Raw genomic sequence first — 16910 nt, 5'->3', positions numbered from 1 at the left:
GGCTATCCGTAGCTGAGTACAAGTCTCCCCTTTTGGGGCGATTAAATCCATCCTTCTAGGTCTGGAAAACCTTTGGAAACATTTCACATCTACAGTATGCCAAATGGCTACACCTTTCATTCGTTGTGAGACGGAATCGACCAAAGATCAGCTGTCGGAGGTCCATGGTGTATTAAAGCGGTCTTACCTTGCAATTGGTTCTTGGCAACCCTATTTTGGCACGCATGCCAAAGTAACTTCGGTCCATGGTGTGGCTACAACTCCGCAATCTCAATTGAGCTGGGATGGTGAAACTTTGGAGACCATCACGGAACCCCAGCCGGTAAACTATTGAAGGTGGATGAGTTTTCACTTTGTCTTTGTCGAGCCTCTCGCTGGAAATATGTCTTGAGCTCGATCTTGCTAGCGTTGAAGAGGGAGCCTTGGTTGGAAAGAGCAGGGGACAATAGGGTTTTTGATGGTGATTTTGTATGAGACCTACCTCGTTTTGTTACTTGTGTGTGGTATGGTTGGTCATGGGCATCCGGTGCATATTGACACGGGCTTTCAGGATGACCCGGAGAGGGATGGAGGAGGGCCCTGAGTGGACATGACCTTGACCTATGCAGTTATCATGGAGGATCAGAGTTAGGCTAGTAGCTGACTTAGTTTTGCTGAGGATTAGGTTCTAAATGAGGATTAGGTCCATGAGAATTACAATCAAGCCCGGTGGTAGTTGAGTTCGGCTCTTGGATGATCGTCACCTGCTGGAAAAACAAGGGAAGGAGGCGAGGAGGTTCGGCTTCACCACACGTGGGTTGCACATCGCGAAGAGGTGGTAGGGCGATGCTTTTCCAGCCATTCGTTCTTCTCGGGATGAGGCCATCAGTGGGCGTTGTCCGGTAGTTAGCACATGGACGCATCTGGGTGGCTCGGGCTGGGACCGTGGGATGACATCGAACTCGAAATGGTGGAGGCATGAGTGGCCTTTCCAATCATAGGGCACGACCGTTGCACTCTTTGTCTTTTCGATGAGGCGTTGAGCGACATTGGGTCCTAGCGTCTCTCAAGTTTTTGACCATTGAAATCCACCTTTCCGATGTGGCACATGGCTCGATTCTTGACATTGTTCTCATTTCGTGGACTCCCAACCACTGGCCCCATTGATGGAATCACGTGACATTAATGGCTCTCTAAAGCAAGATAAAAAGGGAAAAATATTAAGGTGAAGCTTGGGTTACGTATGGCGGGCCAAATGCTTGCCAACAAATGGTGCATGGAGAAATGGCGGGGCCTCGGCTCGCTCCGGCGAGACCCGAGATCGCCTCCACTATCCTCATGGAGACATTGATGAGTCGCTAGCCACTGCGGTGTTAATCTTGATCTTTACCAGGCGCCCTTTGGAGACCTCAAAAAGCTATACTTTTCGATGAAGAGGATGACTCTGCAATATTCGGAGGACTCTATGGATAATCTTGGTATTGATTGAGATGAGAAATGGACATAATGATGAGGTTGAGACTCCTCTACCCTAAACCAAATATCAAGAGGAGTTAGAAAGGAATCCTTAGCCCTAAAAGAAGCTTAACACTGCAAAATAATCATGACGGAAGAAAGAGGCAGACTTAAGGGGCCAGCGATGGCGAGGACCCAATCGAGGATATCTCGATCCTCACCACCTGCAGTTAATTTGTCTTATGTTTCTCTTTTCACATTGTTATGCTTATGTTTTAGTTTCTTGTTTTACTAAGCGTTTTTGATGATGGACAAACTTATATATTATCGGTTGGAAATGCGAGGGTTGACGCGGGCTTGAGACAGATCAGTGAGTTCGCCGACTCATGGCGAGAGATTGATATTTTTGCTCTGGTTGAGACTAGAGCCAATGAGGAAAGGGTTCTTCGTCTCTGCAAACACTTTGCCAAATCTTGGAATTGGGCGGCCATCCCGGCGAGATGGTTACTCGGGGAGGGATCATGAGTACATGGCTCAAGCACCTTGCAGAGGCTCTCGGTGGCTCCTCTCGGGCAGGTTCTTCATCTAATCATCCTCGGGGATCATCATTGGATCATTTTGACGTTTGGTGTATAATGCGTTACATATCAAATTCTGAGCAAACTCGGGAAAGAACTGTTTGCGTATCCACTAAGCTCGATCTTTCACTGGTTGTTAAGAGTTTTCAACGCTATCACCTCTTAAACCGGATCATAGAGTAACTAGCTTATTATGCTATAAAAGTGATCTTTCTCTAATTTCGTTACTAATAATTCTCTGTTTGATGTATCGACTACAGGGGCCTCTTTTTCATGGGTACAGATGAGTCAAAGGGGTCTTGCAGGCGATTGAGCTCGGCTTGTGAGATGCCTTGATGACGACTTAGTTGGCTCGTTCTAATTCTATTCTACATTAAATACCTTCCCAGGGTTTTCTCACGATCATTTTGCCTATACTCATTATTGTTACAGAATCCCTCAATGCCATAAAATCGCTTTGAGAAATTCTGGGTTGGAGAATGCCACTTTTATCTACGAAATCCGTAAATCTATTTCTAATCTTTGTACTCATCTAATCCTATGCATGCTTTCTATCATGTTTTTAGCTCGGATTAGGAGAGAGTATCTATTCCATTAGACAATATGGTTTTGGGTGCTCTAGATAAAGAAATTAAAAGCATTGAAGTTCGACTCCAGAGCTTTTAAAAGGTCAATGATATGTTAAGCTCTAATTTTGACTAGATTCTTCGAGGAGTTTACAAAAGCGAATCTCGAGCTTTGTTGAGACAAAATCACATTCGTTGGGCCCAAAAGTCTAGATTTAATTGGATCATTGGTGGGGATATGAATTCTTCCTTCTTTCACAGAAGTGCGAAGTTACGTAGACACCATAATTCCATTCTAGTATTTATGATCGAGGATGTACGGGTGTCACGCGCTTCTCGACAAATTGAACTCGATCTTATGGACCATTTCTCTAATCTTTGGAATAATCAGGATTCTAGAGCTCTTGATTGGTTTCTTGAAGCTCTACCTACTGATCTTCCTTCTTTATCTTTGATGCAAAAATCCTCTCTAAACAAACCTGTGTTCAAGGATGAAATTTATCTATACACTTCTTTCCTTATCGAGGTAAGATCTCCTGGTCGATATGGTATGAATGTTGAGTTTTATAAATTCTTCTAGATGGATATTGAGAAGAATTTGGTACCTGCCATTTTGTATTTCTTTGATAAAGCCGTGATGCCTAGAGCCTGGGGCAGAACTTATATTACTTTAATTCCTAAGAAAGAGCACCAAAAATATGCCTTTGATTTCCATCCTATATCTCTTTGCAATGTTGTGTATAAGATCATTACCAAAATTCTTGCTAATCCGTATTAAGGAGGTAATTACTTTCTTGGTTGGGAATGAGCGAAAGTGGGTTAGTGCTACAGTCGATCTCCTCGTAGATAATATTATAGTTGTTTAGGAAATTTTTCACTTCATTAATCAAGAGAGAACCATCCCCCCTAGGATGTTAGTTAAAGTAGACATTGAAAAGGCCTATGACACTCTCAATTGGAATTTTATTTTAGCAACTCTTATCAAAATGAATTTTCCTAGCAATTGGATATCTTATAGTTTAGAACTAGCCTTGTGAAGCCACCTCCTTTTCAATTCTCATTAATGGTAAACCTTACGAGTGGTTTAGATAGTCTAGGGGGTTAGGCAAGGATATCCTTGTCGCCTTATCTCTTCATTTTGTGCTCAAAACCTCACTTTGCCATCTTAAAATCGAGGACCAAATCTCTCGGGCTTATCCTGGTTTCTCAATGAATCTGAGACACAATTTTAATCACCTGATGTATGCTGATGACCTCATTCTTGTTACCAATGCTACTAGAAAATCTGCGAGGAATATTTGTCTCTGTCTGAATATTTATGCCAACATTTCTGGCCAATGTCCCAATAAAAATAAATCTGAGATTTTCTTCCCTAAGTGGTTTTAACGGGGACGGGTTTCCTCTGCGTATCTGCGAGGATCTTGAAATTTAGAGGTCGTCACCTCTCCTTTTTACTTATTTAGGGGTTCTGATTTCTCATAAACAGCTAGCCATATCGCACTTCGATGCCATGATCAACCGCATCAACTTGGCTGTTGTGGATTGGGGTAAGGCTAATTTAACTAAAGCTGGTAAAACAACTCTCATCAACAGTATTCTTATGGCCACTCCTGTTTACTATCTCTCTGTCTATCCCATTCCTGACTCGGTTCTCACTAAGATGTCCATAATTGCTAGAAAATTCCTTTGGGCCAATCGTGATCATGCTGGCATGCCTTTGATTAATTGGGATACTGTTACCTCATACCGTCGGGAGGGGGATTAGGCGTTCAAAACCTTCTTTTTGGTCAAGCACTCTTTTAATGGCTAAAAACCTTCTGCATTTTCTTAATAAGCATAACTCTCTTTGGGTAGATATCCTCAACCTCGAATATGGTGATCATAATTTTTGGTCTATGGTTTGCTCTACCAAATTGTTCTTCTTTCTTTGGGGTTATGTACCAATGCCAATATTATCAAACCGTTCCTGTGGATTAATTGTCTCAATCCAACAATCACCTCATTTTCTCTATCATCCTTGGATGTTTGATATTCAATTGCTTATAAACCCGTCTTCATTAATATGGATCTTAATGTGACCGATTGCCGTATTAATGATTTGATTGAGAACTCTATTTGGAACATGGATGCTTTGAATACTATGTTTTGGTCCAAAGCTGGAACTACGCCTATCATTTCTCATGGGAAGATTGTTGCTGAGGAGAATAACCATTGGTTGTGGTTCCCAGATTCAAAAGGTAACAAACTCTCTTCTAATGTTTATAAATTTTTAATTTGCAACAATGTGGGGGCCCAGGTTTTGGAGTGGGTGGTCTAATATTTGGAAATTAAGCATTGCTCCTAAAGCCAAAAATTTCATCTGGCTTTTGAATCAGGGTAAGGTTAAAACATATGAATACCTCTATCTTTTGAACCTTGGTCCTCCGATCCATGTGTATTTTGTGGCTTAGTTGTGGAATCTTCGATCACTGTTTAGACTTTTGTCTCGTCGGTTTAAGAATCTGGAGAATGGTGGAACACATTGCTAACATCAAGACTAATCTCGTGGATCTTCTCACGAGTGGGTTTTGGTTGGACTTCTTTCATGATAGTAATTCCAAATTTGTGCCTTCAATCATTGCTACTACTATATGGCAAATTTGCAAATGTCGTTGCAATCTTATTTTTAGACAGGAAAGGCCTGACATTTTCAAAATTGCTAATTGGGTTTGTGCTTCATGTGCAAGATTTTTTTATCTCCCCTAACGGTTTCAAAATGCAAAATTATCTCATGAACAACAGGCCACATCACAGTTTTCATGGGAATTTTCTCAGAGCAACATGGAATAAGGCTTCGGGTAATGGGGGTCTTGGCTTTGTTTTGCTTGATTCTAATACTCTTGTTTGTTGTGCGAGGATTTCAACGAGTAATTTCACGGCAATGCTGGATATGGAAATGAAGGCTTTTAAACCGCCTCTATCTTACTCCCTAGAGGCAAGGGCCCGTGTCTCCAACATCTACATCGATTCGGTTGATCTGTGAAATTTATTCATCACATGGAGAATGAAGTTGGTTGGCGTCATGCTCATTCTACGTCCAATGCTGCGAGAACCTGCAGCTCTCAAATCATCCCGAGTTGATGTCATCCCTCACGAGTGGAATCGCATTCGTGCTGCTTTTGGGTGAGTCACGACATTAGATCACCACATCATCTCTCTTTCACAAGGGTTTGGAAAAACCCAGTGGCTCATGAAAATTGATCTCTCAGTGGCTTTTCCCTAAGTTTGGTTGTCTTGTTATATTTTAGTTTGCTCTTCTATTTTTGTTGGTTTTTCTTGTGTTTTGTTTCTGTTTTCTATTTCCTATTTTTATTTTCGAACATTCTTGTGAACCTTTATTTTATTTTTAATAAAATTTAGCTACTCCAGTAGCTTTTCCCCAAAAAATAAAAAACACTACAAGTCCGGATGATTTTATTGTAACAAAAACTACATATAAAAAATCAAATTATAATTTTTTAAAATGTAATAGAAATGATGGAAAAAATAAAAGATTAAATTAGGTTAATTTACCCACAGTTTTAACCTTTTCAAAGAGATGATACGGTCTCAAAAGCTGAGATTCTGAAGTGACTGGCTGCTGCTGTAGTCACCTCAGACTGAGCCACCCCTGGGCACAATTGACAGGATTCACACAATGAGCTCAGCACTTTCGCAATTGGCAGCACTAATCTCACAAGCACTTATCTCATTGAATTTGCCGCCCACGTTTGCTAACCAAGTTATTTTCCCAGATGGTCATGGTAGGGACTACATTCTACATTAGCCTCAGCATCAAGCAAAGTTTGCTACTAAATTCACAAGATCTCAGATCCTATAAATTCAAGACCAAATTAGAGCAAACACTTCACCAGCTTCTCAGACAGTAGTGCACTGAAGAAATGGAGAAAAAGACAATGATCCCCAGAGTGAAGCTGGGAACACAGGGATTGGAGGTGCTTGTCTTACTTTATCATTCATTTTCCTTAATTTCATTTTTGTGATTATTAAAATTTTCTTGTTGTAATAATCATCAAGCGGTATCAAAGTTGGGGTTTTGGGTGCATGGGTCTCACTGGGGCTTACAACTCTCCTTTTGCCGGAAGAGGAAGGGAAAAGCCGTCATTAAGCATGCATTCAACCAAGGGATCACCTTCTTTGACACCTCTAATATTTATGGGCCTGAGACTAATGAGATCTTGGTTGGCAAGGCAAGTACCAATTTTTTTTTTTTTATTAATTTCTAATTGGTTTGTTTTTTAGGAGAGGAAAGTTAGACAAGTTAGAACTAATTATGTAGGCATTGAAGGAGTTACCCGGAGAGGAGATCCAGTGGCAACAAAGTTTGGTATTGCGAGTATAAGTAAAGATATTGGTTTTGAGGGTGAATGGGAGGCCGAGTATGTGAGGGGCTTGTTGTGATGCCAGTCTCAAGAGGCTACAAGTTGACTATATTGATCTGTATTATCAACATAGGGATTGATCAGACTGTACCTATTGAGGAAACTGTGAGTCTTATCTTATTTTTGTTCATATATATATATATATATATATATATTAAGGGCAAGAATAACTCATTTTCATAATCATATTTATAACAATGTTTGTATAGATTGGAGAAATGAAAAAGTTAGTGGAAGAAGGGAAAGTGAAGTACATTGGTTTGTCAGAGGCCAGTCCAGACACAATCAGGCGGGCTCATGCAGTGCATCCCATTTCTGCTGTTCAGATTGAATGGTCCTTGTGGGTTCGTGATATTGAACAAGAGATTGTCCCACTTTGCAGGTCCAAATCAAGTTCAGAATTTATTTCTTCCCCCATCTTGTTGTTTGAGTTTTGTGACATGAATTTCTCTTTGTTATTATGTAGAGAACTTGGCATTGGAATAGTACCATACAGTCCACTAGGCCGGGGTTTTTTCGCTGGCAAAGCCGTTGTAGAAAATCTTCCTGAAAACACTAGCTTGGTCTGTATGCTGCTTCTTTTTCTTTCTTTTTTTTTCTTTTTTCTTTTTCTCGATAGAGTCAGGATGTATGTTTATATGTAAGCGTATTCATGGCAGAGAAGTTTATATTCTCTATTCTTTTGTAGTTTTGTTATATGACTTCTAATTATATCCATTCTCAATTGAATGAATGTTTAATTGTCACTGATTTTTAGGCTTTACATCCAAGATTCACTGGTGAGAACTTGGAGAAAAACAAAGCACTATATGCAAGAGTTGAGAATATGGCTAAGAAACATAACTGTAGCGCTGCTCAGCTATCTCTAGCTTGGGTTCTTCATCAAGGGGATGATGTCGCTCCTATCCCAGGTAAACATTTGATGTCTCAAGCCTACGTACATTGCTGAGGATGCTAAATTATGTATCTATATTATATTGAGCTAGTTTTTACATTAAATTTTCACTGTTATTGTTAAATACTAAAACTTAGTTTGAATCCAAAGCTATGGTTGTATCCATTCTTGATATAAATATTTCTAACGCATAACTTATATGTTTTTTAATTTGTAATTCAAAGGGACAACCAAAATCAAGAACCTGGATAGTAACATTGGTGCTTTACAAGTAAAATTGACAAAGGAGGACATGAAAGAAATTTCTGATTTAGTATCAGAGGAAGAGGCGGCAGGTCCCAGATCATATCATGGAAATTCTGAAAAATTCAACTGGAAACATGCAGACACACCACTTCCCAAATCAGCTTGAGATTTCAAATTATGTCTTGGTTTTATAAACCTAAGTTTTGGATAATATAATAAAAGATGGATGGTTATATGAGACCATGCATGCATCTCTCAACTCATGAATGCATCTCTAACCATATATATGGTTAGAGATTGAAAGGATATGTGATTAAAATGTGTGAGATAAAGGCACTTGTATCATCTTAATTGGGTGTGTTACTGTATTTTGAATAAATGGATCCCATTATGTTATATGTTTCTTGTAAGAGAAGCAGTTCTTCACTTAAATATATCGTCAAGTAATGAGATTGAACGATTACTCCTCAAAAATAACATTAACCCTTCTCTGCCTAGAGTTCTTGCTTCTTGGTGATGATTCATCCATGTGTTCCCCGTGCACATGTCCTTCTTTCATTCCGCGCTCACTCTCCACCGTGCATTCTTCCACATGCTCTGTTTGTGACATGACCATGTGATTATCCTTCTTAACACTTTCCCTGATAATTAAATACATTAAAGAAGTAATTTGACTTAGTAAGAGTGATCAAATAGGGATTTACCCAATTGGAGGAAGTTTTATTCCAAATAAAGAAGGGGAAAAAATATGTATAAGTTGCCTGCCACCATTCACTCAAGCAATCCACATCATTGCGCTCATTAAAAGTCGTGCGACCTTCGTTTGGCTTTTTCCCATGGATATTTTTCAAATGGCAGTGACCCCACTGTCACTAGGAAAATATATATAGTAAATTATATCCCGCATTAGCTTCAAAATTAAGCAAAGCTTGCATCTAAATTTCATCAGAATAAATTCGGACTCTGCAGTTTCCCAGAGAGTTTACACTGTAGAGTGAAGACATGGAAAGGAAGACAGTGATCCCCAGAGTGAAGCTGGGAACTCAAGGATTAGAGGTGCTTGTCTCTATACCATTATTCATGTCCTTTGAATCACTTGTTTATTTTCTTTCTGTGAGTAAGAATATTTTACATGTGGTTATTGTCACCCATGTAGGTATCAAAGTTGGGGCTTGGATGCTTGGGTCTCACTGGGGGTTACAACTCCCCTCTGCCAGAAGAGGAAGGAATTGCCATCATTAAGCATGCATTCAACCAAGGGATCACCTTTTTTGACACCTCTGATGTTTATGGGCCTCTAACTAATGAGATCTTGATTGGCAAGGCAAATCCCTAATGTTTTTCTTCTTTTTTTTAATAAAAAATTCGAATTGTTTATTATTTAGAAGAGAAACGGAGAAAAATTAGTACTTGTAGGCATTGAAGGAGTTGCCAAGAGAAGAGATCCAATTGGCTACAAAGTTTGGCCTTGTGGAGGGGAGGCCCGGATTTGATATGGAGGTGAATGGGAAGCCACAGTATGTGAGGGCTTGTTGTGAGGCCAGTCTCAAGAGACTGCAAGTTGACTATATTGATCTGTATTATCAACATAGGATTGATCAGACTGTGCCTATTGAGGAAACTGTGAGTCTATCTTATTTTCTTTGAAAAGGTTAGTGGAAGAAGGGAAGGTGAAGTACATTGGTTTATCAGAGGCCAGTCCAGACACAATCAGGCGGGCTCATGCAGTGCATCCCATTTCTGCAGTTCAAATTGAATGGTCCTTGTGGGTTCGTGATATTGAACAAGAGATTGTTCCACTTTGCAGGTCCAAATCAAGTTCAGAGTTTAGTTTTTCCCCCATCTTATTGTTTGAGTTTTGTGACATGAATTGCTCTTTATAAAATATTTGCAGAGAACTTGGAATTGGAATAGTGCCATACAGTCCACTCGGCCGGGGATTTTTTGGTGGCAAAGGAGTTACAGAAAGTCTTTCTGAAAACACAGCCTTGGTATGTATGTACAAGTGATCATGCATTCAATAGAAGTTGGTTCATTAGCAAAGTTGAAGTATATTTTTAACCTTGAATGTTAGGTTCAACATCCAAGGTTTACTGGTGAGAACTTGGAGAAGAACAAAGCACTGTATATGAGAGTTGAGAATTTGGCTAAGAAACATGAATGCAGCACTGCTCAACTAACTCTGGCTTGGGTTTTTCATCAAGGCGATGATGTTGTTCCTATCCCTGGTAAGCATTTAATAAATTTCCAATATGAATATTTCTAATTTATAACATCTTCTCTTATTTCTTTTAATTTCAGGGACAACCAAAATCAAGAATCTGGACAGTAACATTGGTGCTTTACAAGTGAAATTGACACAGGATGCCATGAAAGAGATTTCTGATTTAGTACCAGAAGAAGAGGTGGCAGGTGCAAGAAGCTTTTTTGGAACTGCTGAAAAATTCAGCTGGAAACATGCAGACACACCACTTCCCAGATCAGCTTGAGATTCCAAACCATGCCTTTCTTTCATGTATCTCAGTTTGGATAATAAAATAAATGTTTATCTGAATGTTGCATGTTTCCATGGTTGAATGAGACCCTCTCGAGCTATCAATTGAATGGTGCTTATATTGTCATTAAACTTATGGAATGATTGCATTAGTCTTAGCTTCATTGTGCGGATATGTTTGCTCATAATTAGTCAGATGTCAATTTTACCTGTTTTTGATCAGTTATTATCCAAAGTCATTTTATTTCAATTTTATCTGTTCTTTACTGTTTTCGGTGGGTAATTACTCGTATTTATCTATTCTTGATATGAATATTTCTAATCCATAACTTATATATATTTTTATAATTCAAAGGGACAATCAAAATCAAGAATCTGGATAGTAACATTGGTGCTTTACAAGTGAAATTGACGGAGGACATGAAAGAAATTTCTGATTTGGTCTCAGAGTAAGAGGCAGCAGGTATCAGAGAATATTATGGAAATTCTGAAAAGTTCAATTTGGAAACATGCAGACACACCACTTCCCAAAATCAACTTAAGATTCCAAACCATGTTCTTGGTTTTATATATCTAGATTTTGGATGATATAATAAAAGATGGATGGTTATACTTAGACATCGCCATGGTTCAGGAACCGCCGGTTTCGGTTTCAAAAAACTTTAAATCGAAACTGAACCGCTTAGGCAAGGTTTTTGGCGGTTCGGTTCCGGTTCTGGCGGTTCGGTTCAACGGTTCCAGTTTGACGGTTCAAACGGTTTAAGCTATTTTTTTTTAAAGTAAATGATCCAATATTTCAAATTAAAATAATACAAAAATACAAGAATTAATTTAATACAATATTTAATTAAAAAATAAAAGTATTAATAATTCAAAACAATATTTTCTAATAAAAGTAAAATAAAAAAAAATAAAGAGCTTGAACTTAATTATATCAAATTGCCTACATATCCTCTCGAGGAATCAAAGCCCACATAGTTTTTTTATTTATTATTATAAATTATAACATTATTTTATATAATATAATAATATATATATAATTAATTAATTAATTAATTTGATATTTTGAATCTTTATTCAAGTGGAACTAACGGTTGAACCGACGGTTGAACCGCCGGTTCCATGGTTTTAAAATTCCAAAACTGGAACCGAACCTTATATGAAAGTTCCGGTTCCGGTTTTAGAACAGCTACGGTTTTCCAGTTCTGGTTCTGGTTTTTAACGGTTCGGTTCCAGTTCGGTTTCGATTCAAAATGGCCACGTCTAGTTATACTTATAGGAGACAATCTCTCAACTGACCAATGGTCCTTGTGTTGTTGCTTGAAATGGCCAGAGATTGAATTGATATGTAATTAACATGTGTGAGATGAAGGCGCTTGTATCATCTTCATTGGGTATGTAACGCGTTTTAAATAAATGAATCTTATTCGCATCATATATGGCTCCCATAAGAGAATGAAGCAGTTCTTCACTTCTATTTTTTAATTTTTAAGAAAATATTTTGAAGGAACGAACCAAGTCTATCTTTGAGGTTTTTCTCTTACAGTCAACAAATAAAAATAGAAGTTCAAATATGTTCTAACGTCATTTACTTATTGTGCGTTGTGTTAAGCTTTTCATTTAATCAATAATCTATACTATTTTTTTTTTGTCAAACATCTAGCACTTGGAGCATTTTGTCATGGGTTAGCTTTTTCCATAGCCGAATTCAATCCCAAAGTATCAGAATGAGATATTAGGAATTATATACATATATTCAAATCTTATTTTCTTTTAAATTAATTCATATTGGATTATTAATTACTTTAACACTTTTAAAGTGATTTTGATTTGTAACTTATGTGACATTTAGCCTTGGAGTAGGTTACTTTATCTGACAGTCTAGGCAGGTCTATGTCACCAGACTATTGTCTTCGCCAGTCCAACTGTTTCTCTTATGTATTTGTTGTTCTTCTCTCTTCTTTTTTTGAGTACCTCATCTTTGGTGAGAAACTCATGTCTGTTTTTTCTTCCTGTTGTTACTTTGTTGAGTCTGTCCTGTTCGTATTTGTTCTTCAATAAAGTTGTTGTTTATCCATGTTTATCACAAAAAACATATGTGACAATTTTTGGTTCATTAAATAATATATTAGAGTTTGAGAAGTATTGAGTAGCCAAGGTGGGGGACCGATCATGCTGAGGCTGTTGGCATTGAAGATAAAGGGGAAGATGAAGATGAGAAGGGCGTTTGGATGGTGGATGAGTAGGATAGTCTGCCAACCATGCCATGGCTCACGACAAGACTTATCTTCACTGCCAACAAACAATTGGAATATGTTCCAGTCTCTGCCAACTATCCTCATGCTAGTGCTCCTCCTCCACAGGCGGTGTGGTGAGAAGAGCTTGGATTTGTCTGATAGTGATTCACTGAGGCACGCATGAGATAGCACCAAGTGAAAAGGGAAGCAACCAATGTCGAGGATGGTTGTGTTCTACTTGTCGGTGATGACTAATCTAAAGTTTTCGGGGGTGGTTGAGCCTAGCTCTTATCCAGGAAAAGGAAGTTATCACGTGCAGACGGTGATGTTTGCAGACTAAGACCGGGAGTAAACAAGCACAGAGAAGATACGGGTAATGGTCGAGCGCTGCTCCCATGCCTCAAGGGGGAGGAGGGACGGCCACCGAGAAGGAACAAGCACAGAGAAGATACCGGTGGTGGTCCAGGGTTGCTCTCACGCAGGGGGAAAGATGACCTAATGGGTGAAATCCCGGTAGTGGTAGATGGCTGCAAGTTTGAAAGCTAGAAGGGCTGTAAAGCTTGGATCTCATTCCGATAGCAGAAGTTCTTGTGAGTCTCCGATATAGAGATTTGGCAGAGTACGTCTCAATGTATCCTTGGGGTGGCTGGAGGGTAACATCTTGTCCGGGTGTGCTACCGGTGGTGGCCAAGCCTTGTGCCCATGGCAGCGGTGGCGGCGGCGGCGATAAGGGTATATCTCTCGTTTGGGCAATGGTGCGTGGGACAGATGGCCCAAAGTTGCGAGTGAGGATTCTCAGACAGGAAGAGGAATTTCGTGGTGAGTATGCAGGTGTGCATGTCAGTCTTAGTCCCTTGGCGGAGGACCGATCTAGGCATCCACCAGATGAACCGCATGCAGCGGTGGAACATAGCTCCCACTGAAACATGAGAGTGTGGTGGTGGTGGTGATGGTGTTCGCTCGTCCCGTAGAGACATTCCTGTGCTAGTGGAGAGCACTTTTGAGCATGGCGGAGGCCCCAACCTCCCGTTGGCATCCAGATCAGAGTGGACCGTTGGTTTATCCATTGGACAATTGTTGGTTAAAGGAAAAACTGTTAGTTTTCCAGTGGTTTGTACAGTGCCAAAGTTTTTTATCAAACCTCGTATCACGCATGGAAGAAATGCTTTTCATATAGACAAGGTTTTTGGTGGTTCAGTTCTTGTTTGGTTTCGATTCCGGTTCTGGCGGTTCGATTCAACGGTTCCGGTTTGAAGGTTTGGGCTATTTTTTTTGGCTGTCATTCACCTCCACAGTCCGATCAGCAAAGAAAGTCACACCGATTCCATCTCGTCTCAGAAGGAACTCCTTAGAAATCAAAATGATCAGAGGCGGCAACCATGATCGCCTTCTCTATCATGTTAAAGATATCAGAGATTGAGCTACGGAAGTACCGTCTCCAGTAATCCATCGAAGATGAACTCCCGGCCTTATCCATCGAGATCGACCTCGAGCTTGCTCTCCCCACCTTCTCTACCATCAGGTTGGGCTTCCACATCTGTAGATTGATCCGGCCTGCCGCCCTCGGATAGAGATCTAGAATTAGGATTTCATTAGAGGGGATTTAGGGTTTTCAAGTCTTCAAGAGAGGGCAGGCTAAAAGAGAGAACAAATCAACAAAAAAAAAAAAACTTAATCAATTGGTTTAATTCAAGTGTTTGGACCTAACCTAATCAGACAATTCACACGACTCAAAGCCTTAAACGGTCAAACCTGATCAAATATCATGGGTCATAACATTATTTTATATAGGTCAAAATATCAAAATGGTCCCTCTATTTTGCGTTTTCCGCCCTTTTAGTCCCTCTAATATAAAATCCGCCTTTTGGTCCTCGTATTTTCACATTTTTGTCTTTTTGGTCCCTTTAATTGACGGATCTGCCCTTTTGGTCTTTCCAGTTGATGAACTAGAGGGACCAAAAAAGATGAAAATGTGTAAATAGGAGGACTAAAAGCTCGGATTTTACAACTAAAGGACGAAAATATGCAAATAGAAGGACCAAAAAGGCGGATTTTATATTAGAGGGACTAAAAGGGCGGAAAACAAAAAATAGAGGGACCATTTTGATATTTATACCTTTTATATAATATAATAATGGTTTAATTGCTATACAAGTCCCTGTAATTTTGTACTTTCTGCCCTTTTAGTCCCTGCAATATTTTTAGGCACAATTAAGTCCTCATATTTAGTCGAGTTGGGCCATTCTAGTCTGTGGTGTAGATGGGCAAGTGTAAATTGGAAGGACTTAATTGTACCTAAAAATATTACCATGGACTAGAACGACCTAACTCGACCAAATATGAGGACTTAATTGTATCTAAAAATATTAGAAGGACTAAAAAAGTAGAAAGTACACATATATAGGGACCTGTATGGCAATTAGGCCTATAATAATATATATATGTAACTAAGTAATTTAATATTTTGAATTTTTTGATTCAAGTGGAATCGACGGTTGAACCGGTATTTTGAACCGCCGGTTCCACGGTTTTAAAATTTTGAAACCAGAACTGAACCTTATATGAAGGTTCCAGTTCCGATTTTACAATGGTTATGGTTTTTCCGATTCAAGTTCCGCTTTTTGGCAGTTCGGTTCCACGGTTTCGGTTCAAAATGGCCACGTCTACTTTCATGTGCATGCATGTCACTCTATTGTTGGGTAGAGCTGACGTGTGGGAGTCGGCAACAAAGAAACATCTTACCATGCAGATGAATGACCTTCTCACAAGTGTTGAAGCTTTAAATAAGAAAAAAGACTTGAACGTGCATGAGGGTTTAGATGTTTCTTTAATCAACTTAACTGAACTTGGAGTTTGTTTAAATATTTCTTTTGATATGGTGGGCCCATTTTATGATAAAAGGGGGATCACTGCTTCATCTTGGATGTGGTTGATTCGATAGCCCATGGTGATTTGGGTCTTGCTGAAGCCCTAGATGAGGGTATTTCTATTGGCCAATAATTGGCAACTTTGGCTAAAATGCCCACATATCTTTTGAAAAATGTTTTACATGGACCAAAGCTTCCATATGGGTTTGGGACTGCAAGTGAAGCTACTCTTTTGATAGATATTTCTAAGTCTTTGGAAATTGCTTAGGCTAAGCTAGAAGTAGCCACCTCCAATAGTCAGTGCAGTTGGGATTACTTGGAGCCCAGGGTTGAAGACGCTGATTTGATAAATATTGGTGAGGAGCCACCTATAATCACAGTCTCTAGAGATAAATTAGGGAAATTAGATGTTCCTATCTCTAGCGTTTGGCGTAGTTTAAAGTTGACTGAACCCTAGGTGAACATTGCTGGAGGACCAATTGTGTTTAGTGGGGAGGACTCGATTTAGGAGTAAAGCTAATTGTTCATTGTTTCCTCTTCATCTGTCGGGAGTTTCCCTATGCTGGCCTATCTTTCTTCTGTATTTGTTTTTTTATTGTTCTTTTTTTGTTGTTCCTATTCTCTTTCAATAGCTAGCGGATTTTTTGTAACCATATTTTTTTCATTTTAGTAATGCATGTGGTTTATCCACCTTTTTCATTATGGTTCATCTCAAATTTAGTACTTAAAAGACCTGTGGAATGAAATTCATAAACATTTAGACAAGTTTTTGGACAATTTCAGTTTCTTTAATTAAATTGTTAAATTAATATTAGCAATGCCAAAATAAATAAATAAATAAATTTTCTATGAAATTATTTATAATCCACACCCCATGTTATGAAAATTTCATCTTTTCCTTGCATTTTGTTTGCCACAATAATGGTCATCACTAATAAGTTTGCCATCCTTCAAGGGTACTAGCTAGTTTTAGCATAGATGATGTAATTTATTTGTCTTCACATTTGTTTGGACCATCATCCGCTCCTAACAATAACAATAATTTTTTTTAATATGGTGAATACACTACTTATTTATTTAAAAAAAAAAGGAGAAATAATACAAACACACCAGGGATCAAACAGAAAACAAGAATAAAGGATCATACACTAAAACAAAACCATACAAGAGGC

The 16910-nt window shown here is 39.0% G+C and overlaps 2 pseudogenes; both read left to right on the top strand.

Annotated features, from left to right (window-relative positions):
* Positions 1-6498: 6498 nt before the first annotated feature.
* LOC120276676 lies at positions 6499-8552 on the top strand (annotated as a pseudogene).
* Positions 8553-9074: 522 nt separating this feature from the next.
* Positions 9075-10793, top strand: LOC120276675 (annotated as a pseudogene).
* The last annotated feature ends 6117 nt before the right edge of the window (positions 10794-16910 follow it).

The sequence above is a fragment of the Dioscorea cayenensis genome, chromosome 15 (genome assembly GCF_009730915.1).
Source record: "Dioscorea cayenensis subsp. rotundata cultivar TDr96_F1 chromosome 15, TDr96_F1_v2_PseudoChromosome.rev07_lg8_w22 25.fasta, whole genome shotgun sequence".
NCBI classification, from domain to species: domain Eukaryota; kingdom Viridiplantae; phylum Streptophyta; class Magnoliopsida; order Dioscoreales; family Dioscoreaceae; genus Dioscorea; species Dioscorea cayenensis.
Note: the sequence above shows the minus strand (reverse complement) of the source record. Positions and strands in the feature narration are given on the sequence as shown.